We start from the raw sequence: 27,639 nt of genomic DNA on the forward strand, positions 1-27,639 counted from the left end.
TAAACATCTCTGAAACATCTAGCAAGAATCTGTCCGTCTATATATATTTCTTTTCCACGGGACTCCTGGTTTGATATAGGCGTGTTACAGTATCTCCACTGTAACATAATGGTGGTAAATTGCGAGCAGAACGATCTCCGATCCCTAAGCGACTGATTTGTGTGATTAAACCCTGGAAACTTTGGATTCCTCTTCTTGGTTTTGTTTTGCTATTCTATATCTAAACTATGGAGGAACCGTGGGAAGACTCTTGGCTTTCAGAGCCGCATATGGACATTTATCTTAAACTTAAAAAGATTCTTGAACAACGATTTGTAAATTTTAGCTTGATTCAAGCTCAGAAAGAATTGAAACACTCCCTGGCATGGTTGTTTAAGAACTTTTTCTATGTTTCTTGGGATTTAATTCTTACCAAGGGCTTTTGGAAGACCGTTTGGACCCAGTTAATATTTGAGTCAAAATATATGCCGATGGAAGAATATTTTCGTGAATATTATTTAATTACCGAGACTGTTGAGCAATGTCAGCTGTGTCCTGGTGAAGGAAAGCCTGGCTTAGGGACCGTGCGGCCTCGGCCACGTGCACCGAGCGCTCTGCGAGCAGCAGCGAGACAATTCCCTTGCGCCGGCGGAGCCACTCGAGCCGCAGTGTCGGCGGTGGAGCGAGGCGCGGCAGGAGCGGCGGGACCCGGCAGTGCCCACCCGGCCCCGCTCAGCGCGTGGTGGAGCGAGCCCCGTGAACGCCCGAACCAGAGGGGCGATGCACAGGCGGCGGCTGGCAGCGGTGGCAGAGTGGAGCCACGCCTAGCTGAGACGCGTGCTGGAGCAGGGCGCGGGGGGGTCATCGCTTGGGGGCCTGGCCAAGATGCAGCCCCAGGCAGTGGCAACGCAGCTGAGAGCAGAGGAGGCGACGCACAGAGAACGGAGCGGCGTGGCCCCAAACGCGACCCTGGGAAGAGCGCACCGGAACCAGCAGCCCCGACAATTCCAACACAGGAGCGACCGAAAGAGAGAGCAAAGACTCAGCGAGACAGAAAACAGCAGCCACTCGGAAAAAGGAAAAGACCATAGTAGCTAAGATCTTAGGGATAGTGAAATGGTATAATGTTAAACAAAATTATGGTTTTATAACAAGATGTGATAACCAGCAAGACATATTTGTGCATAGAACTGCTATTAGTTAGCTTATAGTCCTGTTAGACAATATCTCCATTGTAAGCCCCCCTACAGTCTCCCTTTCCTAATCCCACCTTTCCCTTTTACCCTATGTCCTATTACCCCCAGTGTATTCCCAATCCGTTTTTCCATCCATTGTTTCCCTCACAAAACCATGCCTTTGCCAATTGTTTCCCCAAAAATCCCTTTCTGATGCCAATGGGGGGATGAAAAGGGGGAGGGAAGAAATTAAACCCTCTCCTGCCTCAGTTTCCCCACAAAGCATGCTCAGAGAGTTCTGTCTCCCTTCTGTCAGCCCTAAGATGTTCCAGAGAATCTGTTTGGACATTTAAAGACTCAGAAGGGTGGCTTGTTTTGTTTTGAAATGGTTCTTGTTATGTTTATCCAGTTGTCTTCATTCTCCTTTTATTAAAATAAAACGGGTGAAATGTCGGGGTCTCCTCCCCCCGCCATGTAGCCCTGAGAAGAGGGGCCCTGAGGGGAGACACGGGGTTTCCCTGCCCCTGGTCAGCCTCGTTCCCCATTGGTTGGATTGTGTTTCCTGCGCGGGCAAAAAGGACCTCCGGTCCTGACTGAAGCAGTTCCTCGGCAGAGCCCGGCCATGCGGCTGGGGAAATAAACATCTCTGAAACATCTAGCAAGAATCTGTCCATATATATTTCTTTCCCACGGGACTCCTTGTTTGGTATAGGTGTTACAGTATCCCCACTGTAACAAGTCTCCACCCTGTCAATTTCATCTTTGTGGCAATTCTTGGGTCTATTATTTCCCTGAAATGGGTCTGATGACAATATGAAGGAAGAACGGCTTTTCCTGTGTCATTTACAATTGCACAAGAAACCTTATAGTTTGCACGCTCTACCAGGCCACTCAGGGTAATGGGGGGCAGAAAGGTGCTATTAATTGGTTCCCACGTTTCAGTGCAGTTCTCTTCCATTAAAATGCCAATCAGTGGCCAGTGACCCCTCCCATCCAGGGGTGGTAACTGAGTACAGATCCAGCAATTGCTCTTATTAAGAATTTTGGACACATTTTGGACCACAGTCTTATGCAAATCATGGGGTGAACCCTGAACCATGGTTATCAGTTGGGCAAACAGCAAACATGTAAAAAACAGTTTAAACTGCATCTTTCTGATTTGTATCAGTCTCTGTCTTCTTGGTGATTTCGGGAGCAGAAGCTTTCTTCACCCTGGAGTAGTGAATCCACTGTCCCTTGGCAGCAACCTTGACTGCAGAAATAGTGGTCAACAAAACTTGGAATGGTCCCTTACACTTGGCTTGCAAAGGGTCGCTGTCCCACCACTTGATGTAGACCCAGTCTCCAGGCTGGAATGGATGAGCAAGTGTGTCCAATCCTATTGGTTTGGATAATGCAACGAATCTCTGGAGCTTCTGCAAAGTGGAACTCAGAGCCATTAAATACTTTTGCAAATCATTTTTACCTCTCATATGAATTTCCCCTGGGATATGTGGAACCTGGTATGGCCTGCCATATAATAGTTCATAGGGACTGATGTTGTCCCTTCGCTTTGGCTGTATGCGGACTCTCAGCAAGGCTATAGGCAGGGCTTGAACCCACGTCATGGATGTCTCTTGACAAATCTTGCAAATCTGGGTTTTGAGAGTCCCGTTCATGCGTTCAACTTTGCCACTTGCCTGGGGCCTGTATGGTGTGTGCAGGTTCCAGGTAAGTCCCAGAATACTGCTAACTTCCCCAACCACCGTTGCAACAAAATGTGGTCCCCTATCTGATGACATTCCCCAAGGAACCCCAAATCTTGGTATTAAATGGTTGAGCAAAGCTTTCACTACTTCTTTTGCTGTGTTGGTGCGACAGGGGAAAGCCTCAGGCCATCCACTGAAGGTGTCAACCAGTACTATACCTGCATCCCTCTTTGTGTGGCATCTCAGCAAAATCTATTTGCTAATAATCTCCTGGGAGATCTCCTGATCACTCCTAACACAACTCTCTTGCTTGTGTCAGGGTTGTTTTTACAGCAGTTTTCACACTTACTTGTAACAGATTGTACAATATCAGTCATCCCTCTCCCTATCAGTACTTTCCTCAAATGTTTTAAAAGATTTTCTGTTCCCCAGTGGGCACTTTCATGCTCTCGTTGGGCTATTTCCCAAAGGAACAGGGGTGGAACTACGACTTGTCCTACCGGGGTAACAGCCCACCCACCTTCTTTGATTTCAGCCTTAAGGAACTTAATTAATTTGTGATCCCTCTGATCGTATTTTGGGGTAAATGATGACAAATCTATCTCTTTCTGTGGTACCACTGCAAAAATGACTTTTTCTGCAATTCCCCTGGCTGTTTCGTCAGCAAAACAATTTCCCAGTTCAGGGGCTGTTTTCCCTTTTTGATGACCCTTGCAATGCATGATAGCTACTTCCGTAGGTTCCCAAATGCTCTGTAGAAGTGCAAGAGTTTGTTTAGCATGCTTAACTTCATTACCTTGAGCAGTCAACAGGCCATGTTCCTTCCAAATAGCTCCGTGGGCATGAACAACACTGAAGGCATAATTGGAATCAGTCCATATGTTCACCTTCTTCCCCTCGCTCAGTTCTAGAGCTCTCGTTAGTGCAATGAGTTCAGCTTTCTGTGATGATACATCTGGAGGCAAGGCTTTTGCCTCAATGATTTTATCTGAGGTCATTACGGCATAACCGGTCATCCTCCTACCGTTTCTCATGAAGCTGCTCCCATCAGTGTACAATTCCTAGTCTGGATCTTTCAAAGGAACATCTTTCAGGTCTGGTCTGCTGGAATAAGTTTCCTCTATTGTCTGCAAACAATCATGCTCAGGCACACTGTCAAGTAACGTGGACGATAAAAACATTGCAGGGTTTACCACAAAAGTTGTCTTTAGAATAACATCATCCTGTTCTAATAACACAGATTGGTATTTAAGCATTCTTCTAGGGGAGAGCCAGTGTCCCCCCTTTTGCTCCAGCACATTTATCACTGCATGGGGTACATACACGACAATGTGCTGCCCAAGGGTGAATTTATGGCCTCCTGTATCAGAAGGACTGTTGCTGCCACAGCTTTCAAGCATTCGGGCCAACCCTGGGCTACATTGTCTAGTTGTTTTGAGAAATAGGCCACAGCTCTTCGCTGGTCTCCAAGGTGCTGTGCCAGTACCCCCAGAGCAACATTCACACACTCATGTGTAAAGAGTTCAAAAGGTTTAGTCAAGTCCAGCAGCCCCAGAGCTGGGGCTGACATCAAGGAATGTTTCAGCTGTTTAAATGCAGCCCTGGCATTCTCTGTCCACATAATTGTCCCCTTTTCTGCTGCTTTAAGGACTTCATATAAAGGTCTCACCAGTATACCGTAGTTTGATATCCACAGGCGACACCACCCTACCATTCCCAGGAAGGCCTGCATCTCCCTTACGGTATGGGGCTCTGGAAGTCGGCAGATGGCTTCCTTCCGCTCTCTGCTGAGTTGTCGATGTCCATGGAAAATTTCCAGGCCCAGGTATACTACTGTGTCCCTGGCAACCTGTGCCTTCTCTTTCGAGACCTGATACCCACTTTTGTCTAAAAAGTTCAACAGACTTACAGTGAGCTGTATGCAGTCATTTTGTGTCTTGGCCACTATCAAGATGTCATCAACATACTGGAGAACCGATCCTCCTGGTTCTTGTTTCCTCCAGTCCTCAAGCTCCTTTGCCAGCTGTTTTCCGAATATGGTCGGGCTGTTTTTGAATCCTTGTGGTAAAACTGTCCAGGTGAGCTGGGTCTTCCTCCCTGTTTCTGGATTATCCCACTCAAAAGCAAAGAGTTCTTGGCTATTCTTATGCACAGGAATGCAGAAAAAGGCATCCTTAAGATCTAAAGCAGTGAACCACCCTAATTCATTTGTTAGTGTTGTCAGAAGTGTGTAAGGATTCGCTACCACTGGGTGTATGTCCTCTGTTATCTTGTTGATTTCCCTCAAATCCTGTACCAGCCTGTAGCTTTTACCATCAGCTTTCTTTACTGGCAAGATTGGTGTGTTGTACCTGGATTCACATTCCACTAACACCCCAAATTTGAGAAACTTTTCAATCACAGGTACTAATCCCTTGCAAGCTTCTAATTTCAGAGGATATTGTCTTTGCCTTACTGGTGTAGCCCCTGCTTTGAGTGTGAAACTCACAGGTTCAGCTTTTTTGGATCTCCCAGGAGAATCATTGGCCCACACTATTTGAATGACAGCCTCTTCAACTTCTTTGGGAATTTTTCCATGGCATTCCTGTACAAGTATAGCAGCTGCTTCGATAATTTTAGATTCTGGGATCATAACTTTCACTCCCCCTTCCTTGGAAAACTTAATTTCTACTTCCAATTTTTCCAATAAATCTCTGCCCAATAATGGCATTGAGGAGTTTGGCATATACAGGAACTGTTGAGTGACCCAGTGTTTTCCCAATTTAAATTTTTAAGGTTGGAAAAAAGGCCGTGTTTCACTTACCCCTGTAGCTCTGATCACATCCACTGTGTCTTGACTTAGTTTACCTTTTAAAGTATTTAACACAGAATACATTGCCCCTGTGTCAACCAGAAATTCAACATCATCATTCCCCAGCTTAGCTACAACTGAAGGCTCTGCTGGGGTAGTTACCTTCGGTCCCCATCAGTCCGTATTTACAGTTCATTCCGAAACTGGGTGCTTCTTTTCTGTTTGTGATGGACACTCATTTTTCCAGTGCCCCCGTTTTTTGCAAATTGCGCATTGGTCCTCAGATAGGGGAAAAGGGGGACCCCTTTTTGATGTCTCATCTGACTTTTCCTTATCATACTTCTTCTTGTGGTGGGGTTTATGATGTTTATCTTTGTCTGCTAAGTCTCTGTTCTGGTATACCTTCTGACACTTTTCTGTGCCTTAAATCAAGTCTCTCCTGATGGGAGAGAATTTGCTGAAAGTCCTTGCAAGGAGTTTGAGAGATAAACTGAGACGTCTCCTCTAGTTTTAATGCTTCCTGATAGTTGTTTATTAAGTCTTATCAGAGGAACAGAGCCACTAGCGTGACCCAGGTACAGCATAGAAGGAAGAAAAGTAGGAGTGAGTCCAATTATCAAGATTTACACAGCCTTTTAAAGATATTTTAACCAATAGTTACTAAAAACGTACATTATTTTCACTTTCCTACCAATTATTCAGAAACACGACTAGGAACTGTGGAATTTTCTATCCAATCATTCCAAACCACTTTTACTGCAGAATATGGAGAAGGAGAAGAAGGTTTATAGAACAACAACAATCCTCCATTTTGGTATTTTTTACTCTTATCTATTTACTACAAAGAGAAGCCTAAAACCTCTAAGTTTTTCACCCTGTGACAGTCTTACATAGCAGTCTATCACCTAATTCACACCACTGTATTTTCTAGTTCTTGTCTGACTGTTGGTAATTTTTTCCAAGGTTTGAAGCTAAAACATTGTTGTTCAGGGGGGTTAAAACCCTTAAAAACAGGCAGAGAAATATTCTCAGCACTCTGGGTTCCTACATCTCCCCCTCCTGTTTGAACCAAAAACACTTCCTTGGCAGCTTTATCCGTGGTTCTTCTAGCACAGTGGAGTATACAAGGTACAAATACGAAAAGAATTACAACAATAGTTAAAACATACAAACCTACTGTTGGGGTTTTAGTTTAGTCCTAGTTTTTTTTTCTGTTAAAGGAATTTTTCCCAGATGCATGTTGCTAGGAGATAAATGGCTGTACTTAAGAGAAGATGGCCGTACTTAAGAAAGACAAAAGGGCCTGTCCAGGCTTTTGTTTTTCATCTGGGTGTGAGTTCAGTTCGCTCTCAGCGTCTGGAGAGAGAAGCTGCAGAGAAGGGAGCTGCTGGTTCCCGTTTTCGGCTGTTTTTTCTTTCTGCTGGAAACAACGCTGGGATCCCAAAGCTGCTTTCCCTGCCCTGCTGGAGGCCGGGCTGTGGCCGCCCTGCCCCGCTGCTGCTTCGAGCCTTCACTGCATTGTAGCCGTGCTCACCCTGCCTGCCTGGACCTCCGGGGGGTTCCCCTTTTTTGCATACATCTCGTCTGCCACCGGGGATTTGTGTTTGTGCCTGCCGCTCCAGCCTTTGTCTAAAATTCCAAGCTACAAACTTGTCATTACAATCAGATTTATATTGCTCAACAAATCTTTTCTCCCTTCTCTTATGTTCTTTTATCATTTTTTCATTAGGCGTTAGCAAAGAAAGCTTTCCAAAGCTGCATGGACCGCCCTTGACATTTGAGGGAATTGCAAGTCAAATTCTGTCTCCACAAATGAGAAACATCCCTCGTGGAAATTGCAATGGATCCTGGTTGAACGATATGCTCATCTTTACTGTTGAATTGCACCAAGATGTTGCATTTCTATATATTTCGTAATTTGGAGTGACATCTGTTATCTTGTCTTTATTTTGTTTCAACCCTGGAGAACTAAATATTACACAAAACTCCATTTTTATTGAACCAAGAATTTCCAATTCCTGAGGTTCATAAGGAGCCTCCAGAAGGGATTTGGTCCAAACATCCCAACTTTCCACTGGATTCAAACCAAATTGTGAAAGTTTTAGATTAGCATGTTTGGAAGGTGGCCATTTGTCTGCTGGTAAACCAACTAAACATGTTGAAAATGGCTTCTTTGGCCTTGAATGAGTTAGACAGATGGTATCTAAGCCTGATGCATTGGCCAGAGTCTCCCAGACATTTTCTTTTGGTTGTTTCACTGGGAAAGCTGCATTGCTTAAGGCAATCAGTGAGATGATAAGGCACAAATGTAATACCTGATTGAGCTTCATTCTCAACAGTTTTATCCCACATAGGAATCTCTGATCTATAACACAACTTCTAACACACTCTTACATACAAAATTTACACCATTAACTTTCCCACTTTTTGTATAAGACTCAGTCCACAGTTCTTGCACAAAAAGACAACTGACGTCTGTAGCATCGACAGTAGTGTTGACACTGATTCACGTCTGCGTGCTCGCCTCCTTGTTCCCGGAGTCGATTACTGCTTGTTTCTGGACTTGATAAGGTTTCACATTTTTTGCTGGAATCCACTTTGGACCTGCACCTGTTGAGACACAAGCATACCCTTTGCCCCAAGTTATTAGCTGAAATGGACTTTCAATTTTCCCTGTCTCTGGATTTCTGATCTAAACCAAAGGGTTTGCCCTTAACTTTGTCTATATGGTGTTGAAAATTGTCTAATTATAAGTGAATTTAATTCTGCAAAAAAACTGTTTAAAAAATTTAAAACATACAGTGCTTTATTCAAGTGCATTTGAGGCATAGCCTCTGCCTCCCCCCTTTTTTTGTTTAACCAAAAGGGGATTTTAAAGTTTGGTGTGTTCTTTCAATAATTGTTTACCCTGTAGGAGAATGAGGAATACCAAAGGAGTGATGTGCACCCTGATTCATTAAGAATTAATGTAGCTCTTTTGCTGTATAAGCTAGACTATTGTTTGTTTTTATCTTTTAAAGTATACCTAATGATGTAAATGCTTGTTGAAAATGCTGACAGGCATGTTCTAATGTCTCTCCCCTATGCAGGGAAGCAAATACCACATTGGGAAGTATATCTACTGGCAGATGGATATTTTTATATTTTCCAAAAAATGAGCATTTGGCATTTGCCACTCTGTCAAGAGCCTTTTGAGCCTCAGGAGTAAGTGTCCTGGGAGACATGATGTCACAGTCTCCTCTTAGCAAATCAAAAACTGAAGCAAGTCCATCATCGGTGTTCTCCAAAATTGTCCTGTCAATTTATTGTTCCTAAGAGCTACTGTAGATCCTGCAGATTGTTGAAGCAGGTTCTAAGCGCTGTATCTTGCGCAGTGATTCGGTACTCTTGTATCCTCTGCAGACTCAGGGCAAAATCTCTTGATGTATCCAAATTTTCTACACCTGAAACATGGCCTTCTTGAGAGTTTTACTGCCATCACTTCTGTGGAGTTACTTCGTTGCAGATCTGAGCAAAGCGCTGCTATTTGCTCTTTAAGAAGTCTTCCAAGTTCTTGTCCAAAATCATTTGCTTGGACTGCTGCAACATGCTGAGGTGTGCCCACCTTACTGCAAGCTTCTATAATTTCAGTTGTGGTTGCATGACCAGGTATAGCACTGATTATACATTTGCACTCTGCATTAGCGTTTGCAAAAGCAAGACTTTGTAGCAGATATGGTTTTGCTGCTTCATCACTGACTTGTCTGTCCAAGGCTTGCTTTAGACGATCGACGAATGAGGTAAAACTTTCAGCAAGACCTTGCTTTACTTCTGTGTAAATGCCTTCTGGGGTTCCAGTAGGTGGAATTTGTAAGATTGCTGTTTGTGCTACTTCTTTGAGATCTATAAGCACATTTTGAGGCAAAACCACTGCCTGATCTTCAGGTCTAGCATGAGGTTCATTACCAGCCAATTGCTCTAATGTGAGAGCTGCATGTGGTCCTCTTGCATATTTTTCTCTCAGCTCACGAAGTGCTTTTCTCCATCTTGCATCCCATAGCAGGAGTTGTGCATCTGTAAGTATTGTTGAGGCAATACTTCTACAGTCAAAAGGTACCAAATCATAATTGTTAAATGTGCCTCTCAAAAGCTGTTTGAAGTATGGACTTCCCAGTCCATGATTCTTTACTGCATCCATTAAATCTTTGATAACTTGATGATCCATAGGTTGCCATACAGGAGGATTTTGATTGTGTCTGGTATACGTAACTGGCATTACAATACTATCTGTTTTGGCCATAGTAAAATCTCTGTCTTTCAGTCCTTTTTTCCTAATACTTGACCAGTCTGTTGTAGCAGACATATCTCTTGAAACATATTGGTTAGGCGAAACCATGTCCATACCAGCATCTCGTGAACTTGCAGCTTGATTGGACTGCAAGGATGCAGGTTCTTCTTCACCGAAGAATTCATGCATTCCATCTTCTTCTCCCCCTCCTGGATGAGGAATAGGGGCGGTATTCGCGGCTGTGCACTGTAAGGTAATAAACGAGGAGTGGCTGAACCTGCTATCGCAGGTGGCTTTGATCTGGATACTGAAGGAGAGGGTACAGTGGATCTGGATAGGGTGCTGCCACCATGCGGGATGGGTGAGGGGTGGGGACCCAGTGCAGCAGCTTCTTGAGGTAGATAATCTCTTGCACATTCTCTCAGTCGGAAGGAAAGATGACGAACAAAGTCATCTGAAAGCCGAAAGTGACCTTGGAAAAATGAGGGATCAGATGCCTGTTGTTGTGGAATTTGAAGCTGTGAAGAAGGCATACGAGAAGTTGGAGCTCTAGTGCACGTTGTAAAAAAATGAGATGAAGCTCGAGAAGATAGAGGAATGCCTTCTGAAGCTGTGATGGTAACCATATCCTCTCCACTGAGGTCCTGAATAGGCATTTGACAATGATAAAGTCCCATAAAATCGGCTGCATATCCCTGAGAAGTTCGAGAAGAATGTGCATGACATGGAATGTCTCGATGCGAGACTTCACTTTTAATATGAATAACACGTGCTTGGCCCTGTTGTGATGGACCATGTAATAGTATACAGCTGAGAAAGTACTCTCTCTCTTCTGGAGATAAAATCGTTTTTGTTTCGTCGAAATCGTATGGGAGATGTGGTTCAGCATCGTGTGATTGTTGTAATAATTCTCTGAGTGGCGTTGTCGGAGGGATGAGGGATGGTAAATGCGATGATGACACGGTAGTTCCTGACATGCTTCTGCTGTGTGTCCTCGGCCGTGGCTGCGGTGCAGACGGGGGCTGTGTTGACACAGAGCTGGTAGGAGGTGTAGCTGCTGAAAGCTTGTACGATGGAACTGCCGCAGCCGATGGAATTGCAGAGCTGGCTGGAGGCGCTGTGCGGACTGGCTGTGCCGGCGTACCAGCTGAGGCGTCGGTGCGTGGCAGCCGTGCGGAGCGAGGAGCTGGGACCGGGGGTGGGGCCGGGGTGGTCCGAGAAGCGCTGGTGCCGGGCAGTGGGGGCGTGGCTTGGCTGGAGCCGGGGACGTGGCTGACGCCCCGGCCAGGGCTGGGGGTAGGGCCAGGAGCGGCTTGAGCCTCGAGCGGCGTTGCCGGGGTAACCGCGGTGTCTGAGGACGGGTGACGTATGCCGCGCCGCGCAGGCGTGGAAGCGAGGTCTCCCGAACGTGGAAGTAAAGCTGGGTCGGCAGTGGCAGGCGCCGCCGCCGCCGCCGCCGCGGGCCGTTCGAACGCGGAAGCGGCCGCGAACTCGCGCCGCGTGGGGGTAGCGGGAGGGCTAGATGGAAGCTCCGGGACCGCCCCTGGCCGCGCGTATGGTTCGTCTGATGGGAGGACCCCAGACCCGGGAGGTACGGACCTGTCCCTGCCTTGCGCCGTAACGTGTGGTTCGGGCGAGATGGAAACCACGCCCTCCGAGGCAGGCTCCATTTTTAGGGAGGTGGTCGGGGGCCCCCCGTCTCCCCCCCGGGCCTGCGCGCGCGAAGGCAACTCTAAAATTGCCGTATCATGCTCCTCCGTTGGACCGATCAAAAGTTTTAATTTCGGTTCCGGCCAAAAATTTCCGTTCGGTCTCCGGAATGGCCGCGCTCCCCCCCCCCCCCCCCCCCCCCCCCCGCCGCCTGCGGTGCCTGCAGGGACTCATAACCGCTTTTGCCAAGAGACTCGGGGACTTTCCCACGAACATCGCGTTCTCCGCCCGTCTCTGAGGGTGGGGAGGGTTCGAGCGGGGTTTTAAAATCTCCCGCTGCTTTTACGGGTGTCAGCGCAGTCTCTGCGGGAGTTTTAAACATCTCCTCTTCATCAGAAGCAGGAGGTGCCACCTCTAAAAGCGTTTCATAAATTACTCTAGCTGGTGATATGAATTTCTGAGCCGTTTCATCTCTTAGACTGGCGTAATGATATAGAATAGAATTAATATTCTCCCAAAAAGATGGTAAATATAAATCTCCAATAACTGCATCAGGAAATTCTCTCTTTATCCAGGACAGCAAGCATCGTATTTCTTTTTTAGATGCTGGTAAGGGGTGGTTTTGAACTAAGTTTTCAAAACTACGGACCACATTTGCCTCCGCATGGGACGGAACTGCACCCATAATTTTTTTCTTGGTCTAGTTTTGGACAGCTTACCTTGTTTTTGATAGATGTTATCAGCTCGTGAAATTCCAGTCCGAGTTCTGTCCAGCATACTACGGCTCCTCCTCCCCCCTGTCAACCGAGGTTAGGAGATCCTGGAGTTTCAAAGCCGACCCCGGGGTTTTCTTTTCTTCTGTTTCTGGTTGCGCGCTGCTGTCCAAAATGTTCTGGGTTGTGTCGTTTCGATGAGGCCGAACACGGAGCACCATTTGACACTTTACCGTGCCTTAAATCAAGTCTCTCCTGATGGGAGAGAATTTGCTGAAAGTCCTTGCAAGGAGTATGAGAGATAAACTGAGACGTCTCCTCTAGTTTTAATTCTTCCAGATAGTTGTTTATTAAGTCTTATCAGAGGAACAGAGCCAGGACTCCGTGGCCCCCAGGGACCCCGCGCCGGCAGAGGCGGGGGTGTCGGGGCAGCGGAAGGGCACGCAGTATGCTTTGCTGCTCGGCTTGGCGGTGGCCACGGCTTATCCAGGGCCGCGAATTAGCGGCTTAGCGAATTGGACCCCTAGAGTGGTTTGTGTATGCACCAACAGAGCCAAAATCGCCTGGATCTAACTTCTTAGCTGGTGTAGCGCCAGGCGTGAATGCACCGAGACTGCCTGGGTGTGGTCTGCTGCCCTCCTTTGTAGGGAAAGGCGCGGGAGACGAGCTCATGATTTCATGATCGGCAAGCCTCGATTTTATTGTCTTTTCATCTCTTATTTATACAACACTTAAACAGCTCATACATATTGCAAAAGCTGAGCTCATGATTGGTCATCTTCTCTCGTGGGAACAACATGCCCCGCGGCGATGGTTTCCTCATTCCAGTCTGCTCTGGCTTGTGTCCTGTTGGACATCCTGTTGATAAGAAACCCCTTTTCCCACGACAGGCTGACTTCTACATCCTGCAAGGCTCTATCTTATCATGTCCTCTACTGCGCAGCCATTCCTCAGATAAGCTCACCACACTTCCCCCGTTTTCTTTATGTGCTATCATGCTCAGAGTTGTTGTTTTTAGCAGTACCCTCTTGATACAAGTTAGAGCGCAGCTGAACAGGACTAATCCTACCAAAACCATGATCAATAAGAGAAACAATGTTTTTACCATGCTTCTTACCCAACCACCCAATCCCAGTTCACTGACCAGCCCATCTAGGCCAAAGAAACCTGTATCTTCCTTAATTTTTTGAGAGTGATTTATAAGCTGTTGAATCTCTGCATGAATAGAGCGAGAATGATCATTTAGATCCATGCAGCATAGTCCCTCAAATTCTTCACACCCGTGTCCATGAGCTAACAACAGAAAATCAATAGCAGCTCTATTTTGTAATACAGCATGTTGGACTGTGCTTAAATCATCTGCAAGCGCGGACAGTACTCTACTTGTTCCATTTGCTTGCTTCACTACCCAGCAGCTTAATCTCTCTATATTGCGATGAGCTCGAGCTGCTGCCCCTCCAGGCAAAAATAGTGATGAAAAAATTACCTCCCACTTGTTCCACAAGGTCAATTCATCATCACAATTTGATTGGAGGGTCTGGGATAGATCTCTGCCCCATCTGGTGGGGTGGGTTTTATTTGGGTGGTGCTGTGGAAGGGCTAAACTAAGCTGTCCGATTGTACACGGACCGCCAACGGGCAAGGTAGGGATGCCGGACCAAGCACGATTTCCGCAAATTAGAAAATATCCAGGCGGCAGCCTTCTGGGTATGACTGTGCCTGGTGCAGGTTTTTCCTGTGTCCTACCAGTGTGGTTGCACCACGATTTTTCCCATTCTGAACTGTTCCCTATGGGAGACAACCAAGTAGGAGTAGATACATTTTTCCAGCAGTTGGTATGCGTGCCCTCAGAGCAGTGTGAATTTCTGCTATCTATATAAAAGCAACTAGTGGCGTTTAAAGAATCAATCAATTCAATCTCTTGCGGCTCAGGCCCAAATGGAAGGCGGTCATCCCAAACGTCATTCTGCTCGAAACTTTCAATGATGTTATTGCCAGTAATTCGGCCTGACTGGAACCCTGTATCATTGGCGGCTGACCTGAAATGGAGCCAAGCTGTATTTGTTAGGGGGACTCCTATTAGGCACGTAAGAAAAGGAGTACTTGGGGTAGCTAAGCTGGCACAGAACGTAGTTGTATTTAATTCGCGTGCTAAAGATACCCAGACATTTTGCCTTGGATCGAATAGCTTAGGAGGGTAACTATGCTTGAGGGCCAAAGTGCCTGGGACGCTTAGAAGACCCAATACGGCGAGTATACCGGCGGTACACATTGTCCCAGTCACGGGGTTTAACCTGCCACAGCTCTGGGACATCAAGGCCTGTCTTGCGACGGGCTTCTAGGATAGCGGAACGTTTGTTAGCTAGTATTTTCTCCGCAATGTGCTTTAATTCTCTTAGGTGGAGGTCTTCAATATTTTCTAGTAACGCTAAACTCTGATCTAGAGGTACTCCCGTTAGTTTACCAAGATTTTCCTGAGCTGATGCTCGATTCCACTGAGACTCACAATTGAGGCACCTTAACTCTGTGGACACTTGTCGCTGAAAGATCCACCACTGTAAATTACAACCTCTGCAATGAATTCTAACCCAAGCTAAATGGCAACGACTATAACAATGCATGAGCGTTGGCAATGTGGCAAAAAGTCCGCGTATAATCGGGGAATGAGGGACTCTTCAATTTCCCGTTCAGAGTCTATTAGAAATTTAGTATGGAATTCCTCTTCGGTGTTATGTAGCACTTGTGAGACCACCTGTTGGAGTCATCTTTTCTTCCTCTGTCGCGGACTGTCCCTGCGTATAAGCTGGCTTAGTCCATTTTGCAGGGATCCACTGCGGTCCTGTCGGGGTAGAAACACAAACATAACCTCTGCCCCAGTACAAAACTTTGGCTGGATCCTGCCATAATCCTGACTGGGGGTCTTTATATCTGACCCACACTTCTGGTTGCGGATTAGAAGGTGGGGTAAAATGGATTATGGCAGGAGGAGACTGTCTATCTCCAAAAATGCAAAGATGATTTAAAACAAATAAGCATTTCAGTAGCTTGTCTTGGGTATTAGGAGTGTCAGGATATTTTTCTAGATATTGCTTTAATGTACCGTGTGCTCTTTCCACAATTGCTTGACCCGTGGGGGAGTGAGGAATTCCCCTTTTGTGGACAATATTCCATTGGGTCATATATCTGGCTATCCGCATACTGCAATAGGCGGGCCCATTGTCTGTTTTAACTGTTATAGGGACTCCCATAATAGCAATACAGCTATTCATGTGGCATTCAATGTTTGGCTGTTTCTCCTGCTTGAGCAGTTGCCCACATAAAATGACTATAGGTGTCTATAGTAACATGAACATATTTTAGCCGTCCAAAGCTAGCGACATGAGTGACATCCATTTGCCAAATTTCGTTAGCCTTTAGGCCCCTGGGGTTAACGCCTGCTCCCAAACCTAGCCCCTTATTGTGGAAACTGCACACGGGACACGCTTTAACTATGGCTTTTGCCTCTTCGATTGGGATACCGAATTCCCTTGACAAGCCTTTGGAATTCTGATGAAAAATAGCATGGCTTTCTCACGCCATTGTTTGTTTCGGGAGAATGTTTTGGGCAAGCGAGACAAGTTTATCTGCTCTTTCGTTTCCTTCACCCAGGCCTTCATTCCACGTGTGGCTGCGAATATGGAGAATGGAATAGGGGTGTGACCGTTCTCTTAGGGCGCGTTTTAGTTGCAGAAAGAGTTCATAAAGCCTTTTGTTTTGTACTTCCTTAATGACTGCATCCTCAATTCTTGAGGCGACGCCCACTACATACAGTGAGTCCGAAACTACGTTTAAGGGTCCTGTGAGGTGGGTTACTGCCCAAACGACTGCAAGTAATTCTAAGGTTTGCAGGGTATCATCTGACGAGGCGTTTATTAAATGCTGATGCCATTGCTGGTCTTGTTTCCATACGACGGCTGCTTTCCTTGTCTTTTTTCCGGTGTCTGTGAATGCAGTAATGGCATTGTGGATAGGCTTTTCTTCTCGCAAGGGTTTTGAAATCCAGTTCCATGCTCCTATCCACTGTAATGCCTTGGGAAACAGGGGACCGGTCTGAATTTTGGCTCCTGAGGACAACAGGGCTTCCGTGAGTAATGAAGAATTTAGCAAGTACCAGTCCAAGGCAGGTTTTTCCATTGGGAGATTGATGCACTCAGGTTCTTGTCCTCCAATTTCCAAAATGCGCAAACGTCCTTTCTTAATTAAATTAGCCAAATTTTCAAGTTTTGTGGTAATAGTTTTTCGTTGCTGCAACTGTGGTGATATCCATTCTAAAACCGCCAGCTCCCCCGTTTTCTTTAGCTGTGTAATTGCGCCGAGGAGGTGAGTTTCAGAATTCCAAATAGTAAGAGAGAGGGGGATGTCTGGATTAAGACGCGAAACAAAACCGTCTGTGATACAGGTGGTGATTTGTTGTAGAGCTTCTTGCTGCTGCGGCGTTAGGTGTACCGGTGCGCATGGGTCTGATCCTTTTAGTAAGGGACGGAGCTGGTCTAAAAGAACATTAGGGATTCCTACTATTGGCTTCAACCACTGCAGATCACCTAACAGTTTTTGAGCGTCATTTAAAGTGGTGATTGAGGCTTGGATATGCAGTTTTTGAGGCTTCACTCTTTGATTGGTGATGACCCATCCTAAATACTTCCACGGGGAGGATATTTGAATTTTGTTAGCAGCTATTACTAAAGACCATTCTTGAAGAGAGGAGGTAATGAGCTGAATTTCTGTTTGGTCAAAAGGCTCCTTCTGCGCAAACAAAATATCATCCATATAATGATAAATGATGGTCTGAGGTAACTTTTGTCGCAGTGGCTGCAATGCTGCATCGACATACAATTGACATATGGTGGGAGAGTTGCGCATTCCCTGCGGCAATACGGTCCACTCAAAACGTTTGTCTGGTTCACCACGATTAAGAGCAGGCAATGAAAAGGCAAATCGCTTCGTATCATCTGGATGTAGTGGAATTGTGAAAAAGCAATCTTTCAAGTCAATAATAAGAAGAGGCCAATCTTGTGGCAACATTGCTGGATTAGGGAGTCCTGGCTGCAGCACTCCCATAGGCTCCATACGAGCATTGACAGTTCGAAGGTCTTGTAGCAGACGAAACGTGCCATTTTTCTTTTGGATGACAAAAATTGGGGTGTTCCATGGGCTTGTCGACGGCTTAAGATGTCCTTGTTGAAGCTGCTCATTGACTAGAGCGTGTGCTTGAAGCAGATTTTCCCGTTTTAAAGGCCATTGCTTAACCACCACAGGGTCGTTGTCAGTCCATCTTAGTGGCAGTGGGAAATTCCAAGCAACGGCCCTTAGCAGAAATGGCGATCATCGGTAAGCACAAAACTCATTTGGGCCAATACATCTCTTCCGAGGAGGCAGTCAACTGTGGGGGGTAGAGGGGCGATAGAAAAAGTTGCGGTAGTTTTCTTGCCCTCAATTTCTACAGTTATCAGCGGAGATTTGTGTGCTAGTTTCATTCCTCCGACACCAGTGATGGCTGTCATTGCTGGCAGAAGAGGCCAATGTGAGGGCCATGTGTTCACATCGACAATGCTGGAGTCTGCCCCTGTGTCTAGGAGGCTCTGTAACGTGATTGTTTCTCCTTTATAGGTTAGGGCACACGGCTTCCGTGGACGGCTATTAAGATCGATGGTGAGCAAGGTTAGTTCCCCAGTTGAGCCGCAGCCTGTATGAGCGTTTGGTTGAGCCTGCAAGGGTTGCATGCCTTGTGTGGCTTGAGGCAAAGGTACAAATTGAGCTAGTCTTTGGCCTTTAGGAATCCTTACAGGTGGATGAACAGTATAAGCCAGTATGAAGATATCACCCTGTGAGTCAGCGTCCACCACGCCTGGTTGAACGAACAGTCCTAGGGCAGTGGCAGATGATCGGCCAAGAATCAAGCCTCCTACTGGTGTACCATTGAGGCAGATGGGTCCTGTTAGTCCTGTAGGGATGTTATGGATTTCAGACGTCAGGAGATCACAGTCTACTGAGGCTGCCAAGTCCAGGCCGAGGCTGCCACCTGTTGCTGGCTGGAGGCAGGGCAAGGGTTTGCAGCTGCTACTTGTGTCCCTGCGTGGCTGCTGGACGCGCTGCTCCGGGAGTTTCCCTGCTTCTTGTTACGGCAGGCATTCGAGTTATGCGTGTTGGATTGGCATTTGTTGCACCAAACTCCGGATGCTGAGCACTCCCGACGAATGTGGCCCGACTGGCCACATCGATAGCATCTCATTCTGTTTCCCTCTGGAGGCAACCGGGGGCGCGTAGCTGCTGCTTGGAGGGGAGCAAGGGCTGCCATTACCTGCATCTGAGCACTAGCTGCTTGTTCCTTCAATCCCTCCCCCGGCTTTTCTAACGCGTGGACTAAAAAGGCTTGAGCACCTGTGGGCAAGGTCGCAGCTTTATCTAGTACTGCCTGAGTGGTCCAATCACCAGGTATAGAGGTAATCAAAGATCTGGTGGTAGGGTTGCTATTTTGCAAAATGCACTGTCTTAAAATGGCATCTTGCATATGGTCGGGTATCCCTGCCCTAGAGATAGCATCCATAACCTTATCAACAAAGGAGCTTAACGATTCATCACGACCCTGCTTGATGCTCATATATAGGGGGGTCCCTCCCGATGTCCTGACTTTATCTATTGCTCTCTTAGCTACTGCCATTGCCTCCCTAAGTTTATGTGGCCCTAGTCCAGCTTGAGCTTCAACTCTGAGATACGGGCCCTGTCCCATAAGCTGATCTACAGTAAGGCCTGTTAAGGGGTCCCCCTGGGGTCTGGGGAGATTAGCGCTACTTGCCGCTTCCTCTCTCCACCTTGCCTCAAAAAGCAATCTCTGAGAGGGGGTGTAAATGAGTTTCGTGATGGCCAGGATATCGGCAGGCAGAAGAATGTGGGCATTAAAAAGATAATCTAACATCTGCTTAGCTGGTTCACTAGACACCCCAAAGTTACTGACTGTTGCTCTCAGCTGGGACAGGAGTTTCCAGTCGAGATGGGCAAACTGCGCGTTCTGACCCCCTTGCGCATTAGTAGTGAAAACAACAGGGAAAGCCATCGCTTCTTGTGCTGCTGCTAGGAGCTCGGAATCTCCCCTTTCCATGCCGTCTCGGGCAAGCGCCTGCCACAACTCTCTCCTCCTTGCTGCCATAGCCTCTGCCGGGTCAGATTCTGCCCCAGGGACAGGCTTCGTGGCATTAGAGGGGTCGGGCAGCAGCAGCGGGCGTGAGGGGGTTAATGCAGAAGCGGCGATTGAAGCGGAAGGCGGGGGAGCAGGCAGGGGGGTAGGCAGCGCGGGGGATTGACTGTCAGTGGGGGGTGGCTCTGGCGGAATCTCAATAGTGGCAAAGGCAGGGGGGTTGGGAGCGTTGGAATAGACTGAGGAGTCATTATCTTGGTTACGGGAATGTGCCGCCTTAATACCTACGACTGCTCGCTTCTCTGCCTGCACTAACAGTAGCTCATTATGAACTGCTTTCCAAAGTTTGCTTATTTTCTTGGCTGACTTATCATCGTCTAAAACAAGGCTAAAAAGTTCATCCCCGTACCTCCGCCATTCTGCTAATTCGTGAATGCTGTGAGGGTCGTTAAAGAAACCATAGGAACGCGCGTGAGTTAGTAGGGAAGGGAGGTCTTTTTCTAAGTTAAAAGCTTTAAAGTGACGCTTAAGAAGAAAAGCTTTAAATAAATCCTGTGCTGCTTGCCTATCCATACTTACGGTACCGTTGCTAGCCCTCCAGGCTTCGGCAGCACGTATCAGCGAACCCACCGGTGTGGTCGTTCGGGCACGGAGACGGGAACACAGTTGTCCTCCGCTCTTATTGCCGTCCATCTAGCTGCGGGACCTGAACCCAACGCACCTTTCCTTGTGGAAATGGGGGTGGGGGGGGTCAATGATGTGCCTTCTGTTCGGGCGTCAGATGTCGGGAAAGGTGCGGGAGACGAGCTCATGATTTCATGATCGGCAAGCCTCGATTTTATTGTCTTTTCATCTCTTATTTATACAACACTTAAACAGCTCATACATATTGCAAAAGCTGAGCTCATGATTGGTCATCTTCTCTCGTGGGAACAACACGCCCCGCGGCGATGGTTTCCTCATTCCAGTCTTCTCTGGCTTGTGTCCTGTTGGACATCCTGTTGATAAGAAACCCCTTTTCCCACGACAGGCTGACTTCTACATCCTGCAAGGCTCTATCTTATCATGTCCTCTACTGCGCAGCCATTCCTCAGATAAGCTCACCACACTCCTTGGTGCTGGACTGTTCTGCATCGCTGCAGAACTGAGCCATCGACCTTTTAATACAGCATCTGCCTTTGCTGAAAGAGTTATCGAACATATCCCAGCAGCTGGGAGAATTGCTCAGCCTGCAAAAACAGCTGCTGCAGATAACAGAGGCACCCTGCCGTGCGGGCTCCACCGGGCCCGCGCTGCCAGCACCGCCCGCGCCGCCCGCGGGAGCCGTGGCTCCAAACCAAGGAGCGGCGTGGCCAGCGAACCCGGAAGTAGCGCTGCCGCGAGAAAACCCGAACGCGCCGGATGCGGCTGCAGCGCAAGGGCCAGCGACGGCACCAAACACTGCCGCGGAGCAAGAGATGAGCGCGGCGCCGAGCGCGGCTGTAGCCCCAGAGATGGCGGCAGCAGCTCCAGTACCGGTTCGGTCGGAACTGGCCGAGATGGCATCCTGAAAAGAAGCTGCTGTTCAAACTGCAGCGCAGCCAGCTGTCGTCTGTGCTTTCTGTTCTGGCTCTAGCGAACTTAGCCAAAGTGCCCCTCTCCATCCACCTCTGTTCGCTCCCAGTGTCTCAGAGTTGCCTTTGCCTGATGACTCATTGTCAGGAAGTGAGGCAGATGAGGTTCTGGCCCCAGATCGTCAGGCAGCTGTAGCCGCACGGCGAAGGAAAAGGCTGCGCCGGCCTCACCCCTGGACCTTTCAGGACTGCACGGTAACAGTGCGCCCAACCCACTATAGTCGCTTCTTAGAGTCAGCTAAAATGCGAGCATTGGAGGAGGGTGACTTGAGGTTATTGGAAACACTTGGAATGCCAAATAGATTTGAGGATTCTGGGGATAATCGAGAAGCTGTTACACTTCATCCACAGGCTGTGCCAGAAGTTCAGGATGGTAGTGACTCCCCAAAAGGGGAGATCCAAGCTTTCCCAGTGTATAAGGCTCTCCCAAATTCAGGCAAGCGTGATAAGCATGAGGTGATTGCTTGGAAGGTTGCCCAGGACCTCCAATCCAAGGTGGCACAATATGGGCTAGGTTCTGCTGAGGTTATGCAAATAATAAGGGTGATAAATACAGATTTGCTTTCTCCATTTGATATCAGACACTTAGGTCAAATTCTATTTCAACCTGTAGAATTTACAGTTTTTGAGAAAACCTGGAGAAAGCTGGCCAACAAGGCTACATATAGCAAATTTGCAGCTCCCTGCTGCCAATCCTAGACGGACAGTGGGAATGGATGCTCTTATGGGGACTGGTCCCTTCTCTGATCCCAGCCTACAGGGTACTTTGTCTCTAGTGTTCTGCAGCAAGCTCAACAGGTCGGTATGGCTGCCCTGTTGAAAACCATAGAGATATCTGCACCTAGAAAGCGATATACTGAAATAGTTCAAGGGAAATCAGTCATTCCTCTCTTTTGTAGAGAAAGTCGCTGCTTCTCTCGAGAAGCAGGTTGAGGATGATGGGTTAAGACAGATGTTGTTAAGGCAGTTAGTGAGAGATAACGCAAACGAGGAGTGCAGAAAAATCATAGATGCCTTACCAGGTGACCCTGAGGTAACAGACATGGTCGAAGCCTGTGCTAAGGTGGGAGCTGGGAACCAGAAAAGGTCTGCTTTGGCTGCATTCCTGCAGCCTGTTCACACATCTTCTGATAATGAACCAAAGCAACCAAAACAGGTGAAGAAACGGAAATGGCCTAAGCCGAGCCAAAAAGAGAACACATCGATCCCTCAGTGCAAGAGGTGTGGCAGGCCAGGGCATTGCTCGGACTATTGTAGATCCCAGACTCATGTCGATGGTCGGCCTTTGTCAGGAAACTTCGGCCGGGGTGCAAGGAGGGGGAATTGCTCTCCGATGCAGTCGCTCCCCCAGAGGGTGGCACAGGTACAGGCACAGGCCTACCAAGCCACTCTAGAGACAGCACCCAGGGATCAGATGGTTTTGACGTCCATACCTCAGCCACAGTCGTCTTAGACTCTAGTGGTATTTATAAAGTTTCCTTGGATGCATATGGACCCTTAGCCCAGAAATCCCGTGCAGTGTTGGTGGGAAAACCTGACGTTGCCCATCAAGGAATCTTAGTGCTCTCAGGAGTTATTGATGCTGACTTTAAAGGTCAGATTTGCGCTATGGTCTCCAAGCAAAAACCCCCCGTAACTATTCCTGAAAAGACCTGCCTTGCTAAATTAGTGCCTTTTAAGTCTTGTGTCACCAGGATAGAACAACAAACTCAGGAAGATAACGGCAGTGGATCTATGGGACTTCTGCAGGCATTCTGGACTGCAGACATCTCTGACCAAAGGCCACAGATGACATGTACCCTGATCCTGCCAAACGCCCATCCGCTCCGGACTCAGCTTCGAGGTTTGATTGACACGGGTGCTGATGTAACTATCATCTCCTTCTCTGTATGGCCCCCCTCATGGCCTTTAGCCCCTGTGGGATCGGCCATCGCAGGAGTAGGAGGAACCACACAGAGCTATTTAAGCGAACGGCCTGTGGTGGTGAAGGACTCAGAGGGGCACACAGCTACAATTAGGCCTTATGTTACTACCACTTCCCTTAACCTTTGGGGACGGGACATGTTGGCAGCTTGGGGCGTACAGATTGGGACAAATTTTTAGCAGGGGTCACTGTGCGTAAGGGCACACAGTATCCTACACTGCCTTTGCAGTGGTTGACTAACACACCAATCTTTGAGCCGCAGTGGCCCCTACCAAAAGAGAAGTTAGATGGCCTTTATCAGCTGGTTCAGGAACAGTTACAACAGGGGCACCTTGAACCTTCTACTAGCCCCTGGAACACTCCTCTTTTCGTAATTAAGAAGAAATCGGGGAAATGGAGATTATTGCAGGACCTCTGGTAAGTTAATGCAGTAATGGAAGGTATGGGGGCATTGCAGCCTGGCATGCCCTCTCCCACCATGATTCCTACGGGGTGGGACATCCTCATAATTGATTTAAAGGATTGTTTTTTCACAATTCCTTTGCATCCTGATGACAAACCGAAATTTGCCTTTACTGTGCCTGCCATTAACAATACTGAACCTGCTAAGAGATACCAAAGGAAGGTCCTCCCTCAAAGGATGAGGAACAGCCCAATTATCTGTCAGTGGTGTGTTGCCCAAGCTTTAGCTGGAGTTTGCAATCAGTTTCCTGATGCACGCTGCTACCATTACATGGATGATATCCTGGTGGCAGCATCCACGCAGGACGAGCTGCTGAGAATACAGCCACAGCTGCTCACTGCTCTGCATGCCTATGGATTAGAGGTAGCTCTGGAGAAAGTTCAACAGCATCCTCCTTGGAAATATTTAGGAGTGAAAATTTTGAACCAAACTATCCAACGACAAGAGGTGCGATTTCCGGATTCGATTAAAACCTTGAATGATGCTCAGAAACTGCTGGGTGTCATCAATTGGTTACGACCTTATCTAGGTCTAACCGCAAAGCACAACTTTCCCAGATTTTTAATACATTAAAAGGGGATCCTGATCTGAATTCGCCTCGGGAGTTGACTCCGGAAGCGCAACGAGCGCTGCAGGAGGTCCAACGGGCTGTTTCCGCTCGTCAGGTTTATCGAGTAGATCCCTCCATTGCTATCACTGTTTTCATTACTATTCCAGACCTCCATCCTACAGGTATCATTGGCCAGTGGAATGCTCAATGGCCCGATCCTTTGCATATCCTAGAATGGGTCTTTTTGCCTCATCAGCCAAAAAGGACTGTGACCACAGTGTTTGAATTGGTCGCTTCTCTGATAATCAAATGCCATCAATGATGTTTGCAACTGATGGCTGCGGATCCTGCAGTAATTGTCATTCCGATCTCAAAGGAATACTTTGAGTGGAGCCTTATCCATAGTGCTCCTTTGCAAAGCACACTGCAAAACTTTTCAGGGCAGATCACTTACCATGTGCCCAGTCATAAATTCCTGCAGTTGGCAAAATCGACCGTAATTTCCTTGTGGCTGAGAAACAGCCGAGTGCCGCTGCAAGGACCCACCGTCTTTACGGATGGTTCAGGGAAAACTGGGAAAGCCATTGTTACCTGGAAGGAGGGATCGGAATGGCAGGTGCTGAAGGAACACGAGTCAGACTCTGCTCAGTTAGTTGAATTAAGGGCTGTTACCATGGCTTTTCAATGATTCTCACAGGAACCTTTGAATTTGGTTACTGACTCTGCTTATGTAGCAGATATCACACAACACTTAGATTGTTCCCTTCTGAAGGAGGTGAACAATGCGGCTCTGTTTTCACTGTTGCAAACCTTGTGGTCTGCAATTCAGGCTCGAGTGCATCCGTATTACATTCTGCACATTCAAAGCCACACCAATTTACCAGGGTTTCTAACAGAAGGCAATGCCAGGGCTGACATGCTGGCCAAGCCTGCGTGGGTAGGGCCTCAGCCTGACAAAATGGCACAAGCCAAGGCATCACACGGTTTCTTCCATCAAAGTGCACATACCCTGCAGAAGCAGTTTCATTTAACGCCAACTGAAGCGCGTGAGATTGTCAGTGCTTGTGCTGACTGTCGCGGACTCGCTGCGTCTTTGCCAGCGGGGGTAAACCCCAGAGGGCTAAAAGCCTTTCAGATTTGGCAAACGGATATAACTCACATCCCAGAATTTGGTCGGCTGAAATATGTGCACGTGTCTATTGACACTTTCTCCTCAGCTATGTGGGCTACTGCTCACACTGGAGAGAAGGGCTGTGATGTCATTGCCCATTGGAAATTGGCTTTCTCAGTCCTGGGCGTGCCAGCTTCTGTGAAAACCGATAATGGTCCTGCCTACGCCTCGGAGAAGACGCGGCAGTTTTTACACCTATGGGGTGTAGACCATACCTTTGGTATCCCACATTCTCCTACTGGCCAAGCCATTGTCGAATGCACTCATGGTACCTTGAAGCGTGTTTTGGACAAACAGAAAAGGGGAGTGCATGAAGAAACCCCACAGAGCCGACTAGCAAAAGCTTTGTATACAATTAATCACCTTACAGTACCACAAAATTCAAATAATCCTGTTATTCTGAATCATTTTCTCTCATTGCAGTCTGCAGGTGAGAGACAACTGCCCCGGGCAAAAGTCTGGGTATGGAATTTACTCACTAACCAGTGGGAAGACCCTCATGAGCTTATCGTTTGGGGTCATGGGTATGCTTGCGTTTCCACAGATACTGGGGTATGGTGGCTACCTTCAAAATGCATTCGCCCTGACCTACGGCACCAGAGGCAGAACAGGCAACCTCCAAATGATGGCCAGAATGCCAATCATCCAAATGGCGACCAGAATGTAGATCATCAGCCTAATGACTTGTCTGATGATGACCAAGATGTCAACCATCAGGCAGATGGTCCTTCTACAAGCAGAGACTGGGATGGTCCTTCCACAAGCAGAGACTGAACTTTAAATTTCTTGTTATGGAGTCAGATAGTTAAAGCCTTAAGGACATATTTAGAATTAATAACTGATGTCGATTTCTATTTGGCATTAATAGTAGAGTTGTTATCTTATAAAACAAAAAGCGGGAATTGTAGATACAAAAATGCTGCTAGCAAGGATTTTCTTGCTAGTTTCTGTGAGAGACTTTTCTCTCTCACAGAAGAGGTGGCAGGGAATGTAAACAACCAAGACACCTGCAACCTTGAAAAGTCTTGTTTATGGTATAGTAGAAAAATATTTTGACAATGGATGTTTTAGGATTTTAGCCAATCACCCCCAAGGGGTGGCTGATCCTTTTTCCAATTAGACTATGAAGAAAAAAGTCTATAAAAGAGTTTGTAAAATAATTAAATAAATCAATCTTGCTGCACAATTCCTGCCTGCTGGATCATCTCTCCTCCTCCTACCTATGGCTGCGGGACACGATGATATACCCTAGGGCCCAGGCTTGTGGTAATAGTAGCCAGGAGGGGCAGTTATTCTATACTACCTCACCTCATGTCATTGCCAGTGGCAGGGGGGAAGGGAGTGGCTTTTGGGTAGGGTAGCATGGCAGCACAGTGGGGTATTGTCAGGGGTTTCCATATGGTGAGGCGTGTTTTTTGCATGTGAATCATTCGCCTTTCTTGTATACCTTTTTAATAAATATTGTTGCTGTTACTATTAGTTTCATTGCTGTTTCCAGTAAATTGTTCTTATCTCAACCTGTGATCTTTACCTTTTGTGCCTCAAATTCTCCTCTCCAGCTTGCTGCAGGGGGAGGGGGAAGAGCGTGAGTGGTACACGGTTTGGAAAATTTCAATGGGAACTCTAAATTGGGGAATACCATTCCTAAACCACAACAAATGTGTGTCCTGAAAACCAGCTATTGGGGAGGACTGACATCAGTGAGGCAAGTGAGTGGCTCAGCACCAGAGGCTAGAGTGGGACTGCAGGTAACAGCCTGTGTGTTGGGGCCCTCCCCCCTGCTGTGGGGTCCTGGGAGAGGGGCCCTGGGGGAGAGACATGGGGTTTCCCTAGCCCCTGGTCAGCCCCGTTCCCCATTGGTTGTTTTGTGTTCCCTTGCGCGGGCAAGGACCCTCGGGTCCCGTGATTGCAGCAGTTCCTCGGCAGATCTTCTACCATGTGGCTGGAGAAATAAACATCTCTCTGAAACATCTATCAAGAATCGGTCCATATATATTTCTTTCCCACGGGCCTTGTTGTTTGATACGTGTGTTGCAGTATCCATACTGTAACAAATGGTGGTAAAATGCTGGCAAGACACTGATCCCTAAGGACAGAAAATTCGTGAGTAAAAACCACTCTAGATCTCTCCTCGCCTTGGTTTGGATATTCTCTCTAAATTATGGAGGAACCGTGGAAAGACTCTTGGCTCTCAGAGCCGCATATGGACATTTATCTTAAACTTGAAAAGATTCTTGAACAACAATTTGTAAATTTTAGCTTAATTCAAGCTCAAAAGGATCTGAAACAATTCCTGGAATGGTTGTTTAAGAACTTTTTCTATGTTTCTTGGGATTTAATTCTTACCAAAGACTTTTGGAAGACTGTTGGAGACAGTTAATTTCTGAGTCAAAATATATGCCGATGGAAGAATATTTTCATGAATATTATTTAATTACCGAGACTGTTGAGCAATGTCAGCTTTGTCTTGGTGAAGGGAAGCAT

The 27,639-nt window shown here is 47.2% G+C and overlaps 1 long non-coding RNA gene across 1 annotated transcript in view; it reads left to right on the forward strand.

The window, feature by feature from the left end:
* Positions 1-11,293: 11,293 nt before the first annotated feature.
* Positions 11,294-27,639, forward strand: part of LOC138102677 (uncharacterized) — a 53,370-nt gene continuing 37,024 nt past the window's right edge. The window contains exon 1 of the long non-coding RNA XR_011147473.1: positions 11,294-11,491. This is a non-coding gene — a long non-coding RNA (uncharacterized lncRNA). The remainder of the gene's footprint in view (positions 11,492-27,639) is intronic.

The sequence above is a fragment of the Aphelocoma coerulescens genome, assembly GCF_041296385.1.
Source record: "Aphelocoma coerulescens isolate FSJ_1873_10779 chromosome W unlocalized genomic scaffold, UR_Acoe_1.0 ChrW_unloc_scaf_1, whole genome shotgun sequence".
NCBI lineage: Eukaryota > Metazoa > Chordata > Aves > Passeriformes > Corvidae > Aphelocoma > Aphelocoma coerulescens.